This window comes from Eulemur rufifrons, chromosome 3 (assembly GCF_041146395.1).
Source record: "Eulemur rufifrons isolate Redbay chromosome 3, OSU_ERuf_1, whole genome shotgun sequence".
Classification (NCBI taxonomy): domain Eukaryota; kingdom Metazoa; phylum Chordata; class Mammalia; order Primates; family Lemuridae; genus Eulemur; species Eulemur rufifrons.
In genome coordinates, this window is record NC_090985.1 from 20,980,950 (window position 1) to 21,006,310 (window position 25,361).

General features: G+C 49.3%; 6 pseudogenes; all 6 read left to right on the forward strand.

The window, feature by feature from the left end:
- The first annotated feature begins 813 nt into the window (after window positions 1-813).
- LOC138382262 (small nucleolar RNA SNORD116) lies at window positions 814-887 on the forward strand (annotated as a pseudogene).
- A 3,083-nt stretch (window positions 888-3,970) lies between these two features.
- Window positions 3,971-4,044, forward strand: LOC138382263 (small nucleolar RNA SNORD116; annotated as a pseudogene).
- Window positions 4,045-7,126: 3,082 nt separating this feature from the next.
- On the forward strand, window positions 7,127-7,200 carry LOC138382264 (small nucleolar RNA SNORD116; annotated as a pseudogene).
- A 3,081-nt stretch (window positions 7,201-10,281) lies between these two features.
- On the forward strand, window positions 10,282-10,355 carry LOC138382266 (small nucleolar RNA SNORD116; annotated as a pseudogene).
- A 3,083-nt stretch (window positions 10,356-13,438) lies between these two features.
- Window positions 13,439-13,512, forward strand: LOC138382267 (small nucleolar RNA SNORD116; annotated as a pseudogene).
- Window positions 13,513-16,594: 3,082 nt separating this feature from the next.
- LOC138382268 (small nucleolar RNA SNORD116) lies at window positions 16,595-16,668 on the forward strand (annotated as a pseudogene).
- The last annotated feature ends 8,693 nt before the right edge of the window (window positions 16,669-25,361 follow it).

Consider the following 25,361-nt stretch of genomic DNA (forward strand, 5'->3'; position numbering starts at 1 on the left):
TGACTGACGTGGAAGGAGGAAAACCCTGGCCTCCTGAGGCAATGACCGAATTCTGGTCAGATCATCGTGGGAGGGTTTGGAGCGATTTCCGTGACTTCTTTAAGTAATGAAGAAATTCCTAGCAAGTGCCAAGAATGACTTGGCACAAAGAGTGTGAGGCATTGACGACGTGAGGAGCCATCATGGGCTTCTGTCTCCTTGACGTTAGGGCGGCACATTTAGCTCAGCGTTGAGCAAGGTCAGACACGTCTGAGACGGATGATGAAATTAGTACGCTGCACGCACAGAGTCATAGTGGTGGGAACACAGGCAGCCCTGTCTTGCGGTCATCATGCCCCAGCCACACATGGTAAGCACCAGGGACCGGGCCCCTTAGCTTTACTCATGCCAGTTTGGAAAAGGAAGACACATGGTCTCCGCGTGCCCACAGATATAATCTCCCCCCACAGGACGCAGTGAAGTTTGATGTGGGCTTCGAAGGGATGAATTTCTCTCCTCCCCGGTGTGGCGAGGTGAAGGAAGAGTATAGGGAGCAGTTCTGGCCGCCCTCATCCCCAAGGTCCAGTGTGAATTCTCTCCTACGGTAAGGATCTTGTCCCGGGATCAGTGCCACACCCCGTGGGGAGGGGATCGTGACTCTGCCTGGAGGCGGGGCCCACACCTTGCTAGCCAGCCGTGGGGCCGGTCATTGCTTGTGGTGCCGGTCTCGCTGGTGGAAGAGTGTGGGTTGGCGAGCCCCAGGGTGACAGGAGAGCCCAGTGCTCAGTGTCTGTCCCGGATCTGGGGCTCAAGGTCCCTTTCGTACGCGTGCCTGGATCGATGATGTCTAAAAAAAATGGAAACTTTTGAAATCTGAACAAAATGAGTGAGGACTCGAGCTGAGGTCCAGCACGGGGATCGCCACGCCAGTAGGTGAAGGGAGCTGAGTTAGTAGAGCTTGGGGTGAGGAAAGGCCTGTGACGTCTGGAAATGTGAAAGGCTGAAGTACCGTGGAAGCAGTGGAGTTGGGCGACCGTGTGAGCACACCCTGTTGGTGGCTTGCGGGGTACCGTGGAAACCCTCTGAGGGCGTGGCCGGTGGCTTCCTTACCCCGTCCTCACCAGACCCTGGGGAACTAAATGGCCGTTAGAGATACCCCTGTGCAGCCACTAGGCCTCCCCCTGGGCCCCTCTCCCCTCTGGTTGGCTGAGCCGGCCAGAGCAGCTGATGGGCCATCTCTGTTCTGTCCGGAGGGCAAAGGTATGAGCCGCTTGCAGGGCTGGGCCGCCATTTTATTTTTCTGTTCACTGTTGTTACGTGAAAGCACTGCCTGGGAGTTGAAAAACAGACACCCAGTAGGGAACCTTAGCGGTCTCTTTCGTTACCCATTGGACTGGCCGTCCGTTCCCGCGGTACGGCAGCCTCGGCCCTTGTGGGTTTTCCCGTGAACCGGGCAGGGCCTTTTGAGTCCATGGCGGTCCCCCATTCCAGGCCCTGCCGTGTCCGTCCTTTGTGAAAGCGGCGGGACTATATCTTTGAAATGCTGGACTTTTAAGCTGGATGGAATCGGCCACCCTCCTGGGTCCTCAGCGGGTTTCCACGGTCTGTGAAGTGATGAGGAATGGTGTTGCAGTGGAGGTGCTAGGGAGCCTTTGGGTCATGGCTTTGAGGACAATGTCAATGTATGACATGCTCAGCAGCGATGTGACCACGAGGGTTCTGGTCTTGCATGTATGTGGCCAGACAGGCGTGGAACGTGAAATCCTATAAGTGCTTGCAAGGAGATGTTCCATTTGGGGAATTTTGTTGCCCCTGTACTCTGCAGATTGGGTGAGATATCATTCCGGGGACGTTGACCGGCGGACTGAGGAAGTGCTGGCCTGGACACCTGCACTGGCTCCCTTCTGTGGGCGGGACCAACGGAAAACACTCCCCAGGTAACTTACATCCAGTTTTCAATGGATTCAGTTTTGTGGGCTATGCTAATTCTGTTACAGGGGCTGTGGCCGCGCCTGCACTGGGTCCATTCACATGTTTGTCGGGGCTGGAAGAATCTCCCCAGTGAGGATGGCTTTTTTGAGGACACTGACGTGCTCACAATCTCAAGGTGTTGTGAGTTTGCGCCTGTCAATGTTTTTTTTTGTTTTTTGACACGGAACCGTTCCCGGTAGATTCTTCACAGGCGCTGTCAACCGGGTCGCTCGGGGGGCACCCGTTTTTTTTCTTTATTAGTTTGTTTTTCCTGGGAACAGAGCAAAGGAATTCACTTCCACTGAGCTATCCTTCTCCATAGGGGTAGGCCTGGGCTCTTCAGGCAACCATGGATCAGAAAACATTTGCAAACACGTGAAAATCCTTCAGTCCATCCATCGGTAGATTCACTCACTGGATGGATGATTCGATGGATCCATCGAACATTCGTGGATGCATTGATGCTTTCACCTGTACCGATCACGTTCTGCCTCTGCACTGTGGTCCCTTACGCCTAAACCACAGGCTCTACCATACAGGCCCACAGCGTATCCATCGTTGGGGGCGCGCTCCGTGATCAGACGACGACCAGCGGACACGCGGGTGGTGGTTCTGTGCCGAGGTGATGGGCAGCCAGGCGATTTTCCCTTAGGCGCTCGAGCTCCCGTAGGCGTCCGTGTCCTCAGGGGATCCTGGAACCCCTGCGGCTCATATTAAAAGTGCGATTGTACCTTGGAATGCCCGATTCCAATACATCCTGCATCCAACCTCTTCACACCACAGATGATCGCGTTTCAAATTCTTGGATGGTAACGTCGACGTTAGGTCCACAGTCCCATACCCTCAGTGAGTTCGCACCGTGTATCAAGGGATAGGAGAACGATATCCGGAGAGATGTCGAGGGCAGAGTGCTGAGAGTGCGTGCAGAGGGGAGATTTCGGAGAAGTTCTGTCCGGGGCTCCCCGATCACAGAAGGGAACGTGATTCTTCTTAGCAGAGACGTGGTCTCTGGACTTTCTCATATGAACTGGTACACCTAACTGGTCGAGCCACGTCTCCCAGGAAGCCTCTTTTCTTTGTATTTGTATTTTCATTTTTCCCCGGGGTGCCTGAGTTTCCCGGTTCTTTGCAATTTTGGTGTCACCGAATGCCCTGGCGGGAGCTCAGTGGTGAACCCAGGCGGTATGGCTTTGTCGTCTGTATGGGCTGACTGACGTGGAAGGAGGAAAACCCTGGCCTCCTGAGGCAATGACCGAATTCTGGTCAGATCGTCGTGGGAGGGTTTGGAGCGATTTCCGTGACTTCTTTAAGTAATGAAGAAATTCCTAGCAAGTGCCAAGAATGACTTGGCACAAAGAGTGTGAGGCATTGACGACGTGAGGAGCCATCATGGGCTTCTGTCTCCTTGACGTTAGGGCGGCACATTTAGCTCAGCGTTGAGCAAGGTCAGACACGTCTGAGACGGATGATGAAATTAGTACGCTGCACGCACAGAGTCATAGTGGTGGGAACACAGGCAGCCCTGTCTTGCGGTCATCATGCCCCAGCCACACATGGTAAGCACCAGGGACCGGGCCTCTTAGCTTTACTCATGCCAGTTTGGAAAAGGAAGACACATGGTCTCCGCGTGCCCACAGATATAATCTCCCCCCACAGGACGCAGTGAAGTTTGATGTGGGCTTCGAAGGGATGAATTTCTCTCCTCCCCGGTGTGGCGAGGTGAAGGAAGAGTATAGGGAGCAGTTCTGGCCGCCCTCATCCCCAAGGTCCAGTGTGAATTCTCTCCTACGGTAAGGATCTTGTCCCGGGATCAGTGCCACACCCCGTGGGGAGGGGATCGTGACTCTGCCTGGAGGCGGGGCCCACACCTTGCTAGCCAGCCGTGGGGCCGGTCATTGCTTGTGGTGCCGGTCTCGCTGGTGGAAGAGTGTGGGTTGGCGAGCCCCAGGGTGACAGGAGAGCCCAGTGCTCAGTGTCTGTCCCGGATCTGGGGCTCAAGGTCCCTTTCGTACGCGTGCCTGGATCGATGATGTCTAAAAAAAATGGAAACTTTTGAAATCTGAACAAAATGAGTGAGGACTCGAGCTGAGGTCCAGCACGGGGATCGCCACGCCAGTAGGTGAAGGGAGCTGAGTTAGTAGAGCTTGGGGTGAGGAAAGGCCTGTGACGTCTGGAAATGTGAAAGGCTGAAGTACCGTGGAAGCAGTGGAGTTGGGCGACCGTGTGAGCACACCCTGTTGGTGGCTGGCGGGGTACCGTGGAAACCCTCTGAGGGCGTGGCCGGTGGCTTCCTTACCCCGTCCTACCAGACCCTGGGGAACTAAATGGCCGTTAGAGATACCCCTGTGAAGCCACTAGGCCTCCCCCTGGGCCCCTCTCCCCTCTGGTTGGCTGAGCCGGCCAGAGCAGCTGATGGGCCATCTCTGTTCTGTCCGGAGGGCAAAGGTATGAGCCGCTTGCAGGGCTGGGCCGCCATTTTATTTTTCTGTTCACTGTTGTTACGTGAAAGCACTGCCTGGGAGTTGAAAAACAGACACCCAGTATGGAACCTTAGAGGTCTATTTCGTTACCCATTGGACTGGCCGTCCGTTCCCGCGGTACGGCAGCCTCGGCCCTTGTGGGTTTTCCCATGAACCGGGCAGGGCCTTTTGAGTCCATGGCGGTCCCCCATTCCAGGCCCTGCCGTGTCCGTCCTTTGTGAAAGCGGCGGGACTATATCTTTGAAATGCTGGACTTTTAAGCTGGATGGAATCGGCCACCCTCCTGGGTCCTCAGCGGGTTTCCACGGTCTGTGAAGTGATGAGGAATGGTGTTGCAGTGGAGGTGCTAGGGAGCCTTTGGGTCATGGCTTTGAGGACAATGTCAATGTATGACATGCTCAGCAGCGATGTGACCACGAGGGTTCTGGTCTTGCATGTATGTGGCCAGACAGGCGTGGAACGTGAAATCCTATAAGTGCTTGCAAGGAGATGTTCCATTTGGGGAATTTTGTTGCCCCTGTACTCTGCAGATTGGGTGAGATATCATTCCGGGGACGTTGACCGGCGGACTGAGGAAGTGCTGGCCTGGACACCTGCACTGGCTCCCTTCTGTGGGCGGGACCAACGGAAAACACTCCCCAGGTAACTTACATCCAGTTTTCAGTGGATTCAGTTTTGTGGGCTATGCTAATTCTGTTACAGGGGCTGTGGCCGCGCCTGCACTGGGTCCATTCACATGTTTGTCGGGGCTGGAAGAATCTCCCCAGTGAGGATGGCTTTTTTGAGGACACTGACGTGCTCACAATCTCAAGGTGTTGTGAGTTTGCGCCTGTCAATGTTTTTTTTTGTTTTTTGACACGGAACCGTTCCCGGTAGATTCTTCACAGGCGCTGTCAACCGGGTCGCTCGGGGGGCACCCGTTTTTTTTCTTTATTAGTTTGTTTTTCCTGGGAACAGAGCAAAGGAATTCACTTCCACTGAGCTATCCTTCTCCATAGGGGTAGGCCTGGGCTCTTCAGGCAACCATGGATCAGAAAACATTTGCAAACACGTGAAAATCCTTCAGTCCATCCATCGGTAGATTCACTCGCTGGATGGATGATTCGATGGATCCATCGAACATTCGTGGATGCATTGATGCTTTCACCTGTACCGATCACGTTCTGCCTCTGCACTGTGGTCCCTTACGCCTAAACCACAGGCTCTACCATACAGGCCCACAGCGTATCCATCGTTGGGGGCGCGCTCCGTGATCAGACGACGACCAGCCGACACGCGGGTGGTGGTTCTGTGCCGAGGTGATGGGCAGCCAGGCGATTTTCCCTTAGGCGCTCGAGCTCCCGTAGGCGTCCGTGTCCTCAGGGGATCCTGGAACCCCTGCGGCTCATATTAAAAGTGCGATTGTACCTTGGAATGCCCGATTCCAATACATCCTGCATCCAACCTCTTCACACCACAGATGATCGCGTTTCAAATTCTTGGATGGTAACGTCGACGTTAGGTCCACAGTCCCATACCCTCAGTGAGTTCGCACCGTGTATCAAGGGATAGGAGAACGATATCCGGAGAGATGTCGAGGGCAGAGTGCTGAGAGTGCGTGCAGAGGGGAGATTTCGGAGAAGTTCTGTCCGGGGCTCCCCGATCACAGAAGGGAACGTGATTCTTCTTAGCAGAGACGTGGTCTCTGGACTTTCTCATATGAACTGGTACACCTAACTGGTCGAGCCACGTCTCCCAGGAAGCCTCTTTTCTTTGTATTTGTATTTTCATTTTTCCCCGGGGTGCCTGAGTTTCCCGGTTCTTTGCAATTTTGGTGTCACCGAATGCCCTGGCGGGAGCTCAGTGGTGAACCCAGGCGGTATGGCTTTGTCGTCTGTATGGGCTGACTGACGTGGAAGGAGGAAAACCCTGGCCTCCTGAGGCAATGACCGAATTCTGGTCAGATCGTCGTGGGAGGGTTTGGAGCGATTTCCGTGACTTCTTTAAGTAATGAAGAAATTCCTAGCAAGTGCCAAGAATGACTTGGCACAAAGAGTGTGAGGCATTGACGACGTGAGGAGCCATCATGGGCTTCTGTCTCCTTGACGTTAGGGCGGCACATTTAGCTCAGCGTTGAGCAAGGTCAGACACGTCTGAGACGGATGATGAAATTAGTACGCTGCACGCACAGAGTCATAGTGGTGGGAACACAGGCAGCCCTGTCTTGCGGTCATCATGCCCCAGCCACACATGGTAAGCACCAGGGACCGGGCCCCTTAGCTTTACTCATGCCAGTTTGGAAAAGGAAGACACATGGTCTCCGCGTGCCCACAGATATAATCTCCCCCCACAGGACGCAGTGAAGTTTGATGTGGGCTTCGAAGGGATGAATTTCTCTCCTCCCCGGTGTGGCGAGGTGAAGGAAGAGTATAGGGAGCAGTTCTGGCCGCCCTCATCCCCAAGGTCCAGTGTGAATTCTCTCCTACGGTAAGGATCTTGTCCCGGGATCAGTGCCACACCCCGTGGGGAGGGGATCGTGACTCTGCCTGGAGGCGGGGCCCACACCTTGCTAGCCAGCCGTGGGGCCGGTCATTGCTTGTGGTGCCGGTCTCGCTGGTGGAAGAGTGTGGGTTGGCGAGCCCCAGGGTGACAGGAGAGCCCAGTGCTCAGTGTCTGTCCCGGATCTGGGGCTCAAGGTCCCTTTCGTACGCGTGCCTGGATCGATGATGTCTAAAAAAAATGGAAACTTTTGAAATCTGAACAAAATGAGTGAGGACTCGAGCTGAGGTCCAGCACGGGGATCGCCACGCCAGTAGGTGAAGGGAGCTGAGTTAGTAGAGCTTGGGGTGAGGAAAGGCCTGTGACGTCTGGAAATGTGAAAGGCTGAAGTACCGTGGAAGCAGTGGAGTTGGGCGATCGTGTGAGCACACCCTGTTGGTGGCTGGCGGGGTACCGTGGAAACCCTCTGAGGGCGTGGCCGGTGGCTTCCTTATCCCGTCCTCACCAACCCTGGGGAACTAAATGGCCGTTAGAGATACCCCTGTGAAGCCACTAGGCCTCCCCCTGGGCCCCTCTCCCCTCTGGTTGGCTGAGCCGGCCAGAGCAGCTGATGGGCCATCTCTGTTCTGTCCGGAGGGCAAAGGTATGAGCCGCTTGCAGGGCTGGGCCGCCATTTTATTTTTCTGTTCACTGTTGTTACGTGAAAGCACTGCCTGGGAGTTGAAAAACAGACACCCAGTAGGGAACCTTAGCGGTCTCTTTCGTTACCCATTGGACTGGCCGTCCGTTCCCGCGGTACGGCAGCCTCGGCCCTTGTGGGTTTTCCCGTGAACCGGGCAGGGCCTTTTGAGTCCATGGCGGTCCCCCATTCCAGGCCCTGCCGTGTCCGTCCTTTGTGAAAGCGGCGGGACTATATCTTTGAAATGCTGGACTTTTAAGCTGGATGGAATCGGCCACCCTCCTGGGTCCTCAGCGGGTTTCCACGGTCTGTGAAGTGATGAGGAATGGTGTTGCAGTGGAGGTGCTAGGGAGCCTTTGGGTCATGGCTTTGAGGACAATGTCAATGTATGACATGCTCAGCAGCGATGTGACCACGAGGGTTCTGGTCTTGCATGTATGTGGCCAGACAGGCGTGGAACGTGAAATCCTATAAGTGCTTGCAAGGAGATGTTCCATTTGGGGAATTTTGTTGCCCCTGTACTCTGCAGATTGGGTGAGATATCATTCCGGGGACGTTGACCGGCGGACTGAGGAAGTGCTGGCCTGGACACCTGCACTGGCTCCCTTCTGTGGGCGGGACCAACGGAAAACACTCCCCAGGTAACTTACATCCAGTTTTCAATGGATTCAGTTTTGTGGGCTATGCTAATTCTGTTACAGGGGCTGTGGCCGCGCCTGCACTGGGTCCATTCACATGTTTGTCGGGGCTGGAAGAATCTCCCCAGTGAGGATGGCTTTTTTGAGGACACTGACGTGCTCACAATCTCAAGGTGTTGTGAGTTTGCGCCTGTCAATGTTTTTTTTTGTTTTTTGACACGGAACCGTTCCCGGTAGATTCTTCACAGGCGCTGTCAACCGGGTCGCTCGGGGGCACCCGTTTTTTTTCTTTATTAGTTTGTTCTTCCTGGGAACAGAGCAAAGGAATTCACTTCCACTGAGCTATCCTTCTCCATAGGGGTAGGCCTGGGCTCTTCAGGCAACCATGGATCAGAAAACATTTGCAAACACGTGAAAATCCTTCAGTCCATCCATCGGTAGATTCACTCACTGGATGGATGATTCGATGGATCCATCGAACATTCGTGGATGCATTGATGCTTTCACCTGTACCGATCACGTTCTGCCTCTGCACTGTGGTCCCTTACGCCTAAACCACAGGCTCTACCATACAGGCCCACAGCGTATCCATCGTTGGGGGCGCGCTCCGTGATCAGACGACGACCAGCGGACACGCGGGTGGTGGTTCTGTGCCGAGGTGATGGGCAGCCAGGCGATTTTCCCTTAGGCGCTCGAGCTCCCGTAGGCGTCCGTGTCCTCAGGGGATCCTGGAACCCCTGCGGCTCATATTAAAAGTGCGCTTGTACCTTGGAATGCCCGATTCCAATACATCCTGCATCCAACCTCTTCACACCACAGATGATCGCGTTTCAAATTCTTGGATGGTAACGTCGACGTTAGGTCCACAGTCCCATACCCTCAGTGAGTTCGCACCGTGTATCAAGGGATAGGAGAACGATATCCGGAGAGATGTCGAGGGCAGAGTGCTGAGAGTGCGTGCAGAGGGGAGATTTCGGAGAAGTTCTGTCCGGGGCTCCCCGATCACAGAAGGGAACGTGATTCTTCTTAGCAGAGACGTGGTCTCTGGACTTTCTCATATGAACTGGTACACCTAACTGGTCGAGCCACGTCTCCCAGGAAGCCTCTTTTCTTTGTATTTGTATTTTCATTTTTCCCCGGGGTGCCTGAGTTTCCCGGTTCTTTGCAATTTTGGTGTCACCGAATGCCCTGGCGGGAGCTCAGTGGTGAACCCAGGCGGTATGGCTTTGTCGTCTGTATGGGCTGACTGACGTGGAAGGAGGAAAACCCTGGCCTCCTGAGGCAATGACCGAATTCTGGTCAGATCGTCGTGGGAGGGTTTGGAGCGATTTCCGTGACTTCTTTAAGTAATGAAGAAATTCCTAGCAAGTGCCAAGAATGACTTGGCACAAAGAGTGTGAGGCATTGACGACGTGAGGAGCCATCATGGGCTTCTGTCTCCTTGACGTTAGGGCGGCACATTTAGCTCAGCGTTGAGCAAGGTCAGACACGTCTGAGACGGATGATGAAATTAGTACGCTGCACGCACAGAGTCATAGTGGTGGGAACACAGGCAGCCCTGTCTTGCGGTCATCATGCCCCAGCCACACATGGTAAGCACCAGGGACCGGGCCCCTTAGCTTTACTCATGCCAGTTTGGAAAAGGAAGACACATGGTCTCCGCGTGCCCACAGATATAATCTCCCCCCACAGGACGCAGTGAAGTTTGATGTGGGCTTCGAAGGGATGAATTTCTCTCCTCCCCGGTGTGGCGAGGTGAAGGAAGAGTATAGGGAGCAGTTCTGGCCGCCCTCATCCCCAAGGTCCAGTGTGAATTCTCTCCTACGGTAAGGATCTTGTCCCGGGATCAGTGCCACACCCCGTGGGGAGGGGATCGTGACTCTGCCTGGAGGCGGGGCCCACACCTTGCTAGCCAGCCGTGGGGCCGGTCATTGCTTGTGGTGCCGGTCTCGCTGGTGGAAGAGTGTGGGTTGGCGAGCCCCAGGGTGACAGGAGAGCCCAGTGCTCAGTGTCTGTCCCGGATCTGGGGCTCAAGGTCCCTTTCGTACGCGTGCCTGGATCGATGATGTCTAAAAAAAATGGAAACTTTTGAAATCTGAACAAAATGAGTGAGGACTCGAGCTGAGGTCCAGCACGGGGATCGCCACGCCAGTAGGTGAAGGGAGCTGAGTTAGTAGAGCTTGGGGTGAGGAAAGGCCTGTGACGTCTGGAAATGTGAAAGGCTGAAGTACCGTGGAAGCAGTGGAGTTGGGCGACCGTGTGAGCACACCCTGTTGGTGGCTGGCGGGGTACCGTGGAAACCCTCTGAGGGCGTGGCCGGTGGCTTCCTTACCCCGTCCTCACCAGACCCTGGGGAACTAAATGGCCGTTAGAGATACCCCTGTGAAGCCACTAGGCCTCCCCCTGGGCCCCTCTCCCCTCTGGTTGGCTGAGCCGGCCAGAGCAGCTGATGGGCCATCTCTGTTCTGTCCGGAGGGCAAAGGTATGAGCCGCTTGCAGGGCTGGGCCGCCATTTTATTTTTCTGTTCACTGTTGTTACGTGAAAGCACTGCCTGGGAGTTGAAAAACAGACACCCAGTATGGAACCTTAGAGGTCTATTTCGTTACCCATTGGACTGGCCGTCCGTTCCCGCGGTACGGCAGCCTCGGCCCTTGTGGGTTTTCCCATGAACCGGGCAGGGCCTTTTGAGTCCATGGCGGTCCCCCATTCCAGGCCCTGCCGTGTCCGTCCTTTGTGAAAGCGGCGGGACTATATCTTTGAAATGCTGGACTTTTAAGCTGGATGGAATCGGCCACCCTCCTGGGTCCTCAGCGGGTTTCCACGGTCTGTGAAGTGATGAGGAATGGTGTTGCAGTGGAGGTGCTAGGGAGCCTTTGGGTCATGGCTTTGAGGACAATGTCAATGTATGACATGCTCAGCAGCGATGTGACCACGAGGGTTCTGGTCTTGCATGTATGTGGCCAGACAGGCGTGGAACGTGAAATCCTATAAGTGCTTGCAAGGAGATGTTCCATTTGGGGAATTTTGTTGCCCCTGTACTCTGCAGATTGGGTGAGATATCATTCCGGGGACGTTGACCGGCGGACTGAGGAAGTGCTGGCCTGGACACCTGCACTGGCTCCCTTCTGTGGGCGGGACCAACGGAAAACACTCCCCAGGTAACTTACATCCAGTTTTCAGTGGATTCAGTTTTGTGGGCTATGCTAATTCTGTTACAGGGGCTGTGGCCGCGCCTGCACTGGGTCCATTCACATGTTTGTCGGGGCTGGAAGAATCTCCCCAGTGAGGATGGCTTTTTTGAGGACACTGACGTGCTCACAATCTCAAGGTGTTGTGAGTTTGCGCCTGTCAATGTTTTTTTTTGTTTTTTGACACGGAACCGTTCCCGGTAGATTCTTCACAGGCGCTGTCAACCGGGTCGCTCAGGGGGCACCCGTTTTTTTTCTTTATTAGTTTGTTTTTCCTGGGAACAGAGCAAAGGAATTCACTTCCACTGAGCTATCCTTCTCCATAGGGGTAGGCCTGGGCTCTTCAGGCAACCATGGATCAGAAAACATTTGCAAACACGTGAAAATCCTTCAGTCCATCCATCGGTAGATTCACTCGCTGGATGGATGATTCGATGGATCCATCGAACATTCGTGGATGCATTGATGCTTTCACCTGTACCGATCACGTTCTGCCTCTGCACTGTGGTCCCTTACGCCTAAACCACAGGCTCTACCATACAGGCCCACAGCGTATCCATCGTTGGGGGCGCGCTCCGTGATCAGACGACGACCAGCCGACACGCGGGTGGTGGTTCTGTGCCGAGGTGATGGGCAGCCAGGCGATTTTCCCTTAGGCGCTCGAGCTCCCGTAGGCGTCCGTGTCCTCAGGGGATCCTGGAACCCCTGCGGCTCATATTAAAAGTGCGATTGTACCTTGGAATGCCCGATTCCAATACATCCTGCATCCAACCTCTTCACACCACAGATGATCGCGTTTCAAATTCTTGGATGGTAACGTCGACGTTAGGTCCACAGTCCCATACCCTCAGTGAGTTCGCACCGTGTATCAAGGGATAGGAGAACGATATCCGGAGAGATGTCGAGGGCAGAGTGCTGAGAGTGCGTGCAGAGGGGAGATTTCGGAGAAGTTCTGTCCGGGGCTCCCCGATCACAGAAGGGAACGTGATTCTTCTTAGCAGAGACGTGGTCTCTGGACTTTCTCATATGAACTGGTACACCTAACTGGTTGAGCCACGTCTCCCAGGAAGCCTCTTTTCTTTGTATTTGTATTTTCATTTTTCCCCGGGGTGCCTGAGTTTCCCGGTTCTTTGCAATTTTGGTGTCACCGAATGCCCTGGCGGGAGCTCAGTGGTGAACCCAGGCGGTATGGCTTTGTCGTCTGTATGGGCTGACTGACGTGGAAGGAGGAAAACCCTGGACTCCTGAGGCAATGACCGAATTCTGGTCAGATCGTCGTGGGAGGGTTTGGAGCGATTTCCGTGACTTCTTTAAGTAATGAAGAAATTCCTAGCAAGTGCCAAGAATGACTTGGCACAAAGAGTGTGAGGCATTGACGACGTGAGGAGCCATCATGGGCTTCTGTCTCCTTGACGTTAGGGCGGCACATTTAGCTCAGCGTTGAGCAAGGTCAGACACGTCTGAGACGGATGATGAAATTAGTACGCTGCACGCACAGAGTCATAGTGGTGGGAACACAGGCAGCCCTGTCTTGCGGTCATCATGCCCCAGCCACACATGGTAAGCACCAGGGACCGGGCCCCTTAGCTTTACTCATGCCAGTTTGGAAAAGGAAGACACATGGTCTCCGCGTGCCCACAGATATAATCTCCCCCCACAGGACGCAGTGAAGTTTGATGTGGGCTTCGAAGGGATGAATTTCTCTCCTCCCCGGTGTGGCGAGGTGAAGGAAGAGTATAGGGAGCAGTTCTGGCCGCCCTCATCCCCAAGGTCCAGTGTGAATTCTCTCCTACGGTAAGGATCTTGTCCCGGGATCAGTGCCACACCCCGTGGGGAGGGGATCGTGACTCTGCCTGGAGGCGGGGCCCACACCTTGCTAGCCAGCCGTGGGGCCGGTCATTGCTTGTGGTGCCGGTCTCGCTGGTGGAAGAGTGTGGGTTGGCGAGCCCCAGGGTGACAGGAGAGCCCAGTGCTCAGTGTCTGTCCCGGATCTGGGGCTCAAGGTCCCTTTCGTACGCGTGCCTGGATCGATGATGTCTAAAAAAAATGGAAACTTTTGAAATCTGAACAAAATGAGTGAGGACTCGAGCTGAGGTCCAGCACGGGGATCGCCACGCCAGTAGGTGAAGGGAGCTGAGTTAGTAGAGCTTGGGGTGAGGAAAGGCCTGTGACGTCTGGAAATGTGAAAGGCTGAAGTACCGTGGAAGCAGTGGAGTTGGGCGACCGTGTGAGCACACCCTGTTGGTGGCTGGCGGGGTACCGTGGAAACCCTCTGAGGGCGTGGCCGGTGGCTTCCTTACCCCGTCCTCACCAGACCCTGGGGAACTAAATGGCCGTTAGAGATACCCCTGTGAAGCCACTAGGCCTCCCCCTGGGCCCCTCTCCCCTCTGGTTGGCTGAGCCGGCCAGAGCAGCTGATGGGCCATCTCTGTTCTGTCCGGAGGGCAAAGGTATGAGCCGCTTGCAGGGCTGGGCCGCCATTTTATTTTTCTGTTCACTGTTGTTACGTGAAAGCACTGCCTGGGAGTTGAAAAACAGACACCCAGTATGGAACCTTAGCGGTCTCTTTCGTTACCCATTGGACTGGCCGTCCGTTCCCGCGGTACGGCAGCCTCGGCCCTTGTGGGTTTTCCCGTGAACCGGGCAGGGCCTTTTGAGTCCATGGCGGTCCCCCATTCCAGGCCCTGCCGTGTCCGTCCTTTGTGAAAGCGGCGGGACTATATCTTTGAAATGCTGGACTTTTAAGCTGGATGGAATCGGCCACCCTCCTGGGTCCTCAGCGGGTTTCCACGGTCTGTGAAGTGATGAGGAATGGTGTTGCAGTGGAGGTGCTAGGGAGCCTTTGGGTCATGGCTTTGAGGACAATGTCAATGTATGACATGCTCAGCAGCGATGTGAGCACGAGGGTTCTGGTCTTGCATGTATGTGGCCAGACAGGCGTGGAACGTGAAATCCTATAAGTGCTTGCAAGGAGATGTTCCATTTGGGGAATTTTGTTGCCCCTGTACTCTGCAGATTGGGTGAGATATCATTCCGGGGACGTTGACCGGCGGACTGAGGAAGTGCTGGCCTGGACACCTGCACTGGCTCCCTTCTGTGGGCGGGACCAACGGAAAACACTCCCCAGGTAACTTACATCCAGTTTTCAGTGGATTCAGTTTTGTGGGCTATGCTAATTCTGTTACAGGGGCTGTGGCTGCGCCTGCACTGGGTCCATTCACATGTTTGTCGGGGCTGGAAGAATCTCCCCAGTGAGGATGGCTTTTTTGAGGACACTGACGTGCTCACAATCTCAAGGTGTTGTGAGTTTGCGCCTGTCAATGTTTTTTTTTGTTTTTTGACACGGAACCGTTCCCGGTAGATTCTTCACAGGCGCTGTCAACCGGGTCGCTCGGGGGCACCCGTTTTTTTTCTTTATTAGTTTGTTCTTCCTGGGAACAGAGCAAAGGAATTCACTTCCACTGAGCTATCCTTCTCCATAGGGGTAGGCCTGGGCTCTTCAGGCAACCATGGATCAGAAAACATTTGCAAACACGTGAAAATCCTTCAGTCCATCCATCGGTAGATTCACTCACTGGATGGATGATTCGATGGATCCATCGAACATTCGTGGATGCATTGATGCTTTCACCTGTACCGATCACGTTCTGCCTCTGCACTGTGGTCCCTTACGCCTAAACCACAGGCTCTACCATACAGGCCCACAGCGTATCCATCGTTGGGGGCGCGCTCCGTGATCAGACGACGACCAGCCGACACCCGGGTGGTTGTTCTGTGCCGAGGTGATGGGCAGCCAGGCGATTTTCCCTTAGGCGCTCGAGCTCCCGTAGGCGTCCGTGTCCTCAGGGGATCCTGGAACCCCTGCGGCTCATATTAAAAGTGCGATTGTACCTTGGAATGCCCGATTCCAATACATCCTGCATCCAACCTCTTCACACCACAGATGATCGCGTTTCAAATTCTTGGATGGTAACGTCGACGTTAGGTCCACAGTCCCATACCCTCAGTGAGTTCGCACCGTGTATCAAGGGATAGGAGAACGATATCCGGAGAGATGTCGAGGGCAGAGTGCTGAGAGTGCGTGCAGAGGGGAGATTTCGGAGAAGTTCTGTCCGGGGCTCCCCGATCACAGAAGGGAACGTGATTCTTCTTAGCAGAGACGTGGTCTCTGGACTTTCTCATATGAACTGGTACACCTAACTGGTTGAGCCACGTCTCCCAGGAAGCCTCTTTTCTTTGTATTTGTATTTTCATTTTTCCCCGGGGTGCCTGAGTTTCCCGGTTCTTTGCAATTTTGGTGTCACCGAATGCCCTGGCGGGAGCTCAGTGGTGAACCCAGGCGGTATGGCTTTGTCGTCTGTATGGGCTGACTGACGTGGAAGGAGGAAAACCCTGGCCTCCTGAGGCAATGACCGAATTCTGGTCAGATCGTCGTGGGAGGGTTTGGAGCGATTTCCGTGACTTCTTTAAGTAATGAAGAAATTCCTAGCAAGTGCCAAGAATGACTTGGCACAAAGAGTGTGAGGCATTGACGACGTGAGGAGCCATCATGGGCTTCTGTCTCCTTGACGTTAGGGCGGCACATTTAGCTCAGCGTTGAGCAAGGTCAGACACGTCTGAGACGGATGATGAAATTAGTACGCTGCACGCACAGAGTCATAGTGGTGGGAACACAGGCAGCCCTGTCTTGCGGTCATCATGCCCCAGCCACACATGGTAAGCACCAGGGACCGGGCCCCTTAGCTTTACTCATGCCAGTTTGGAAAAGGAAGACACATGGTCTCCGCGTGCCCACAGATATAATCTCCCCCCACAGGACGCAGTGAAGTTTGATGTGGGCTTCGAAGGGATGAATTTCTCTCCTCCCCGGTGTGGCGAGGTGAAGGAAGAGTATAGGGAGCAGTTCTGGCCGCCCTCATCCCCAAGGTCCAGTGTGAATTCTCTCCTACGGTAAGGATCTTGTCCCGGGATCAGTGCCACACCCCGTGGGGAGGGGATCGTGACTCTGCCTGGAGGCGGGGCCCACACCTTGCTAGCCAGCCGTGGGGCCGGTCATTGCTTGTGGTGCCGGTCTCGCTGGTGGAAGAGTGTGGGTTGGCGAGCCCCAGGGTGACAGGAGAGCCCAGTGCTCAGTGTCTGTCCCGGATCTGGGGCTCAAGGTCCCTTTCGTACGCGTGCCTGGATCGATGATGTCTAAAAAAAATGGAAACTTTTGAAATCTGAACAAAATGAGTGAGGACTCGAGCTGAGGTCCAGCACGGGGATCGCCACGCCAGTAGGTGAAGGGAGCTGAGTTAGTAGAGCTTGGGGTGAGGAAAGGCCTGTGACGTCTGGAAATGTGAAAGGCTGAAGTACCGTGGAAGCAGTGGAGTTGGGCGACCGTGTGAGCACACCCTGTTGGTGGCTTGCGGGGTACCGTGGAAACCCTCTGAGGGCGTGGCCGGTGGCTTCCTTACCCCGTCCTCACCAGACCCTGGGGAACTAAATGGCCGTTAGAGATACCCCTGTGAAGCCACTAGGCCTCCCCCTGGGCCCCTCTCCCCTCTGGTTGGCTGAGCCGTCCAGAGCAGCTGATGGGCCATCTCTGTTCTGTCCGGAGGGCAAAGGTATGAGCCGCTTGCAGGGCTGGGCCGCCATTTTATTTTTCTGTTCACTGTTGTTACGTGAAAGCATTGCCTGGGAGTTGAAAAAGAGACACCCAGTATGGAACCTTAGCGGTCTCTTTCGTTACCCATTGGACTGGCCGTCCGTTCCCGCGGTACGGCAGCGTTCGCCCTTGTGGGTTTTCCCGTGAACCGGGCAGGGCCTTTTGAGTCCATGGCGGTCCCCCATTCCAGGCCCTGCCGTGTCCGTCCTTTGTGAAAGCGGCGGGACTATATCTTTGAAATGCTGGACTTTTAAGCTGGATGGAATCGGCCACCCTCCTGGGTCCTCAGCGGGTTTCCACGGTCTGTGAAGTGATGAGGAATGGTGTTGCAGTGGAGGTGCTAGGGAGCCTTTGGGTCATGGCTTTGAGGACAATGTCAATGTATGACATGCTCAGCAGCGATGTGAGCACGAGGGTTCTGGTCTTGCATGTATGTGGCCAGACAGGCGTGGAACGTGAAATCCTATAAGTGCTTGCAAGGAGATGTTCCATTTGGGGAATTTTGTTGCCCCTGTACTCTGCAGATTGGGTGAGATATCATTCCGGGTACGTTACCCGGTGGACTGAGGAAGTGCTGGCCTGGACACCTGCAGCGACTCCCTTCTGTGGGTGGGACCAACGGAAAACACTCTCGAGGTAACATCCAGTTTTGCGTGGATTCAGTTTTGTGGGCTCTGCTAATTCTGTGTCAACAGAACACAGGATTTCCTGGGTTTGGAGGTGTGTAGGTCAGTACGGGAGGTTTAGGCCTTGGTCAATGATCAGGTATCTAATTCTTCATATGCCTCAATATTTTGTGCTGGCCTCCATTTCGGGCGACCTGAGACTCCCTGTTTTAGTGATGACAGCAGCATGTGTCGCATGCAATAACATTAAGAAATCTTGTCACTTATGCAAGTTTGTGAAAGAGAGTTTGGTGTTTCTCCTAACGGAAATACGTTGTCTTTCTCCTAGTGCTTCGTGGGTCTCGTCTTGGATTTCACGTGTACGAACTTAGTCTTCTCCGTGGAGACTTGACATTTAGGAAATTATGTGTTGAGTGTCCTTATTCTCTGTCCTTCTCATGTGCCTGGGGGAATTCTAATATTTCTGAGCCTTGTGTCCCAAAACTGTCATCCTTTTGCTTAGTGCACCATGACCCTTCAATAAGTGGGAGATCCTGGTTTTGCTGGCTATTCATGGGGTGTTGCCTGCTTGTGGTGCTGCTCTCCATGCCTTAGCTGTGTTGGTGGGCTTGTTCCAGGGTCTCAGGTAGCTGAGTGCATTGGTGTCTGCCCCATATATGGGGCTCAATATCCCCTTTATTGAAATTGTCTGGATGGATGATGACTTAAAAAAACAAAGTGGGTCTCCTTGGATTCCGAACAATACAAGTGACCAGGCCACTTCTTTCAGGTGAGGTCCAGCACATGTTCCGTGCCTGGTAGGCTTACATGTGGAGTTATTTCCTGTGTTTATTGCCTTAGGGTATATTGTACTTGAATAGTATCCTGATTGTTCATGTTAGAAGTAATGTATTCGATAGTTGTGTGTATATCCCGTTATTACATCAGTGAATATTTCTTTGTTGCTCTGCCACTGTCATGTATCCACTGGTATTTAAGGCTGTTTCGAACCATTGTTTTTTGTAGCAAGTATCCATTGCATCTATCATTCATTCCTTCATCCAATTTCATTGTGTTACTATCTCTGTAGTTTGGAGGAGTCTTTTGAAGTTAATTTTTAATGTATTAAAATGTTATTTTGTGTCTTACCTGTTTCTATTTAGATGGAGGGTATTTCTGGAAATTGAGGAGGGGTTCCTAATCATGGGAATTTGTGAAGATGTTTTCATTTTCTTACTAAGCCAGTCCCAAGATTTCTGATAGTTTTTTTTCTTTTATACATACAGCAATATTGAAGACATTTGTGTGAATTATATAGGTGTTGCTTTAAATGGTGTTATCTGGCAGTAATTATATTACCAATACTTTGATTTTAAGTAGATTTTATTAGCTAATATTTTTACATCAGTGGGTTTTCTGTGCATTTTGAGGGGATTACTAGTTAATTGATGGGGAGGTGGACTTTAGTTAAACTTTTAGCTTGACTTGGATAAAGCACTGTTTGCACATTCTGCTGTTCAATTGAATACATATACTTTTTTTCTTTTTATTCAGTTTGTCAATGATTGTATATCATAATTCCTTATAGCTTCTATATGCTCTTATCAGTCAACATTCAATGTGGAAGATTTTCTTTCTCAACTTCTCTAATTTCCCTTTTTTGTAGGTTCAATGTGATATTTGAATTTCATGGATTTCCATCTGTTACATTAATGAAGGGTTGATTTTATCACTTTTTCCAGCTTCCTTATATAAGAAGGAACTTTGTGTTATGCTCTTGAGGTAACATCTAATTTTTAAATATTTTTTTCAGTTATGTTTACTATTGCTTTAAGTAGTCAGGAATTTAATTGGTGCTATGTCTGTTAATTCAGACATTGTGAACCCTCAATATGGTCAGTAATCCAGTAATCCAAGGCTTCTCTGTTTTTTTCCAGAATTTTATTTCTTTCTCAGTCTTTCTCATGATCCTCCTTATGGAAATTATGTGTGAAGTGTGATAGAGAGTCTGTTTTTTTTTTTTTTTTTTACTGGTGTGGAGAGGGAAGTTAGTTCCACCAAGGGTTGTTTTTGCCCAGTTGTCACTGAGTCCTCTGCAGTATGGCCTGGTGAATATCACTCTGTGGGTTGAGAGTAGGGTGGGAGGCATGTCATGGTGAGAGGGCACAGTTTCATCTTTTTCTTTTTACACCTCAGTCATGAGGACACATAACCCTCAGTCATGTGTCCATACTTATTGTGCCTGTGTGTGTCCTGTCTAACTTGCTGTGACCACTTTGAGTGGCATCAGGTGTACTATAACCCTCTGTAGCCTCTGCAAATTACCAGGTTCCCCATCTTAAGCAGGTCGAGTGATGTGAGTGATTTTTAGATGATTTTTCCTTCTTTCCTATATCATGACTTTTTATGATCCCTTTCCCTTCTACTCTACTGGATCATCTTTGAAGGGACAGTAATTCTGAGGTTAAATTTACATAAATAGCTATATGTATTGTTGTGAATGGAATGTTTACCAGGCAAACATTTTCCTGGAACTTTAAGCATACTCAGATAGTATGTTTCACATTTAATTTGCCTGGCAGAAAATTTTGGAGAGTATTTGTTCTGATGGAGGATAGAGACTAACACATTGACTGTTGCAAATAACACTGGAAATATCCTAGGAGATCAACACATTTGCTAATTTAGTATGCATGTGCATAAGTAAACCGTCTTGTCTTTGCCTGGTGTACCATTAGACACATGTGCTTATATACTTTTTAGCTTTCCACATGTTTACTTCATTCCCACTGGTCAACAAGGACAAAGTACTGGGCTTCACATGAAAGAATTTATTTCCTTTCCCTTGAGATGTGACATGAAGATATCAGGAATGATTTTCTGCCACCCCATCCTAAGGGCCAGTGGGAATTTCATTTCAGTTCAGTAAGCATTATATCGCTAATGGATTGACATTCTTTGTAGGGATTATGTAATACTCCATAAAGCACCTTCTGTGCTGGGCAGCCATGGAACTTGGGCCTTTGGTGCATGGGGGCTGGTCACTTTGACTGAATGGGGACCACCTCACTATGGGGCAGCTAGATACAACTATTTCACTGGCCCATTGACCCCACACTCTGCATTAGACTGTGCAGATATGCCGCAGTGTCCACCTCTCAGTCACATCATCACCCCAGGGAACTCATTCCTGCTTGATTTAAACCCACCACTTAAAATTCACCATAGGAAACCTATTTGGATAATGCCCTGGACCCAAAAATGCATTAGCCCATGGATTCTACTCTCTCTCTTTCTCTCTCTCCACATGCTCCCTGACCTGTGTGTGTGTGTGGCCTTCAGACATGCTATGTACCCCCCCCAGGACCCATAAGTAATACAATTTTTATTTTTATCTTATGTCTATTCTAAATATGGAAATAGTGCTCTGTGTCTTAAAGATCCTAAATTAAAACAGAGAGAATGGGAACTTGCCACAAACACAGCCCATGACAGGTTGAAACACCTGTTTGCACTCTTTACTCATTTAGTTATCTTTCTCAATTTACTGTACACCATATATCCTCCATATAAGTGATATTGTCCCCATGTGATGAAAATTGGTTCCTGGGGAAGAAAATGAATCTTAGGTGTTTCAGTTGCTCATGGGCCTCCAAACAGCCACACTACATAAACAGATACACTGCATGGCTGTGTTATTAAAATTTGGATGAAGGGTGAAAACTAAGGAAAAATGTGTAAAAAAGATCTCCAGACTGATGATAATGAAAATAAAGGGTTGAAAAACATTGCTTTACATATAGAGATAAATTTATATTTCTGCCATCTAACTGTATAAGGATCAGGTGTAAAACACAGCAGTTGGTACAATATGCCAAGATTCCCTCAGCAGTAGTAGGTTTTGCAGAGACAGTAATTTTAGAAGATGGTATTTCTTTTCCCATTTAGGGACACTTAATATCTTTCTCTTCTGCAGTACATTATCTTCCATCTCTTAACATTTTTCTAAAGAAATGTGTCTGTGTGGTTCCCTTGAAATGGTTGCTTATCTTCTATTGGAACTTTTCAGAAAACTCAACTGACCAAGGTCCACATTTATATACTTATTAGCAGAAATTTTTAAGGCCAAATTTACTATATCTGAGATCATACAATTATGTATGCACCATGATATGTAATTGCCCTTGCCCCAAGGATTTCCAAAACATTGTTCAGCAGGAACCATTGTGCATTGGAACTCAATCAAAGAATGACTTATGGTGAGCTTGTAAACCTTTTTCTCTTTTTGGGAGCAATATGAAAAAAATAGGAGAGTGTAACAGCTATCTTATTGCTTGAATGATATTCCTTTATTGCTATACTGTTAGTTATTAACTTCTTCCTCATGAGTCCCACATCCATATCTTGGCATGATATGTCACCCTGTGGAACACCCTGACACCATCTGAGAACCACCTCTAGCTTAAATGGAAATGTAAACACAAACTAAGGGCCTTTGAGAAAGGCCTAGTGTAGGGCCATTTCCTAGATCTCCCACTTGATAACCCTTTTTGGTCTAGGCTGCAGTAACAACAACATAACATAACTCAGTGCCAGGTTCACTCCCAAAATACTATCTGTATCACAGTTTCATTGAGAGACAAGAATATCTAGCGTCTTTAAAGCTATTTATCACCTTCATTACTTGCAGACTCATGGATTATCCTTGAACAGTCTAGGGAACCTGAGATAATAGGCAGGAAAGATACGTTAAGATTTCTATAGTTCATCTAGAAGTTTCCACAACAACTACCAAAAAAATAGACAAAATATTCACCTACAGGGAATTACGGTGAATTTCAAATTTCTGACTTTGACAATAATAAACAAAACCTTTCTTTCTATAAATTTGACTTGATTTGATATTCTTGTTTTGAAAAATAGGAAACAAAATTCATTCCTTATTGGGATATTCTTATAACTTTTGAAAGATTGACCAATTTTTTCCAAATATTTATAACTCTACTGTGTGTGTCTATTACAAATGATTTTAACAGTTTTATTTTGTAACATCTAGAGCTGTATTGTCCAGCATGATAGACCCAGACATAAGTGGCCATTTAAGCTTAAATATAAATTAATTAAAATCAAACAGTAAGCATTTAGTCCCTAAGCCACACTAGCCACATTTTGCATGCTCAATACTCACATGTGTCCAGAGCATTCTATATTGGATAGTGTGGGATTTTAAAACATTTCCATTGCCATAGAAAGTTCTGTTGGACACAGATGATCTAGAGCTACTACATATCTGCCAGCATATGATTAAAGATATAGATGTGATAAAAATAACATTTATAAAACACCTATTTTTGAAATCTTAGCTAAGATTATTTTGGGGAAAGTATGTTTAAATAGAATTGTAAACCATTGTATTGTGATAAATATTTCTAAATTTGTTTATTGACTTGTCAGAAAATAAGAAAATGAATTAAAGACAACAATGGTCTTATATCAGTATGTTTATATTAAGGCGGCAAATGCATATTTTAACTATTGTTGTATTTTTTTTTTATTTCAGCTTATTATGGGGGTACAAAAGTTCAGGTTACATTCATTGCCCATGTACCACCTATCCCACCAGAGTCAGAGCTCCAAGCGTGCCCATTCCCCAGACAGTGCGCATTGCACTCATCATGTAGGTATACACCCATTCCCTCCTCCCATCCCCCCCTCCCCGAGTGAGCACCTTCAAGTGTGACCATTCCCCAGACGGTGCGTAATGCACTCGTCATGTAGGCATACACCCATCCCCTCCCTCCACCCCCACCCCCTACCCCCCACCTAAGTCTGATATCCAATTGGTATCATTCCCAAATGTGCATTTAGGTGATGATCAGGGAAACCAATTTTCTGGTGAGTACATGTGATGCTTGTTTTTCCATTCTTGGGATACTTCACTTAATATAATGGGTTCCAACTCTCTCAAGGAGAACCAAAAAGATGTCGTATCACTGTTATTTCTTATAGCTGAGTAATACTCCATGGTATACATATACCATAATTTACTAATCCATTCATGAATTGATGGGCATTTGGGTTGTTTCCACATCTTTGCATTTGTCTTAACTTTTCTTTGTATATAAAAATTAAAGTTTTACACCTTTACATAAATCTAATATTTCAAGATATTTTAATGGTTGACAGACCAATTGAAGAAAAGCTGTAAATTTGATAAAATTTGTGACAGAGTGTTCTTCTTCAAGATGACTTCAGAGAATATTGGTATGTCTGTTCGAAATATATACAGTTTTACATTTGTTCATTGGGCAGTCAACAAGATGGAGATCAGTAAATCACATATAAACCATTATTCCATGCATTTTTGAGGGTACTCTGAATGTAGTAATCAAATATGTTCCTCATTTTGTCATATCTGTACTTTCTAGTTATTTTCAGATTGTTGAGAAATGATTTTATATGACATGCTTTCTTCAAAATCATAGATTAAAATATTTATTTATGTATGTCTTTTAGATGAAGAATGGTTAGGACACTTTAAGTATTGCACATGAAATGGTCCCTTTCACTAGATTATTACTTTGGGGGAAATTTTTTACTATTATTTTTAAAAGAGTAATTTATTTTAATCCAACCTCTCTAGATATTTAGATATTATTGAAATGCATATTTTTGTAAAGTTGTCTTTATGAGAATTCTTAAGCTGGATACATCTTCTGCCAATGAAATTTTTAGGAGCTTTCCTGGACTTCACTGGGTGGTAATAAAGAGACCATGTTTTCATTGCTCTGTATATAATAGTAAAACTTTTGTTTTTGTAACACTCAGTCTTAATAGAATGGGAATATTTTATCTTCCTAACATAATTATTAGCTGGCCACCCTCTATGTCCATTGGACCTTACAGGAGGAAGGCAGAGAGAAGTGCATGTTTGAAGTTTGTGCATGTTAACACATGAAGGACTTGGTAACATCCATTTTTCCCAGACTGCACACGGCACGGGATACTCATGCTTCATAAATGATTTGTTAAACTAGATTCTCTCTCTATGTGTATGGTTTATATGTACATATAGGTGCATCTATATATGTACATGCATTTTTTTTCTTAAAATATTATGTTTCCTCTTTTTTTTTTTCTGCCCTTGCCTTGACTCAAATATCAGCTCCAGAGAATGAGCTGACAACTTATTTCCCAATCAGTGGTTCTCAATTCCTACTGATGGTATCTTGGACACTTTTGCAGATATGAATGTATATGGGCAAGGGACTTCCTATTTATAAGAAATTAGGCCTAGAATGGGTAGGAGTTGATAGATATTGCTCTTCTTAAGTTTGATGACATTTGTTTTCAGCTAAACAGCATTAAAAACTCATCCCAAGTATCAGATGAGTGTGAGTATAGTAATGGGGAATTAACAGCTGAGTGGTCATAGCAGGTCTTCCTAAATGGGGGATCTGTCCTCCACAATCCCATCTCAAAACTGAATCTGATTGTATGAGACCATTATGTCTCAGCTTTTTATTTGAGTGATTGATTCATCCAATAGACTTTTAATTTCCTGTGGCCAGATATTTTTCAGTTCATTTTTTGTGGCACAAGCACCTTGTGGATTGCCTATCATAGAATAGGTTCCTAGTAAACTTTTATTGAGAAAAGATATAGGAGGAGATTATTTTGAGTGATTTTGTGAGT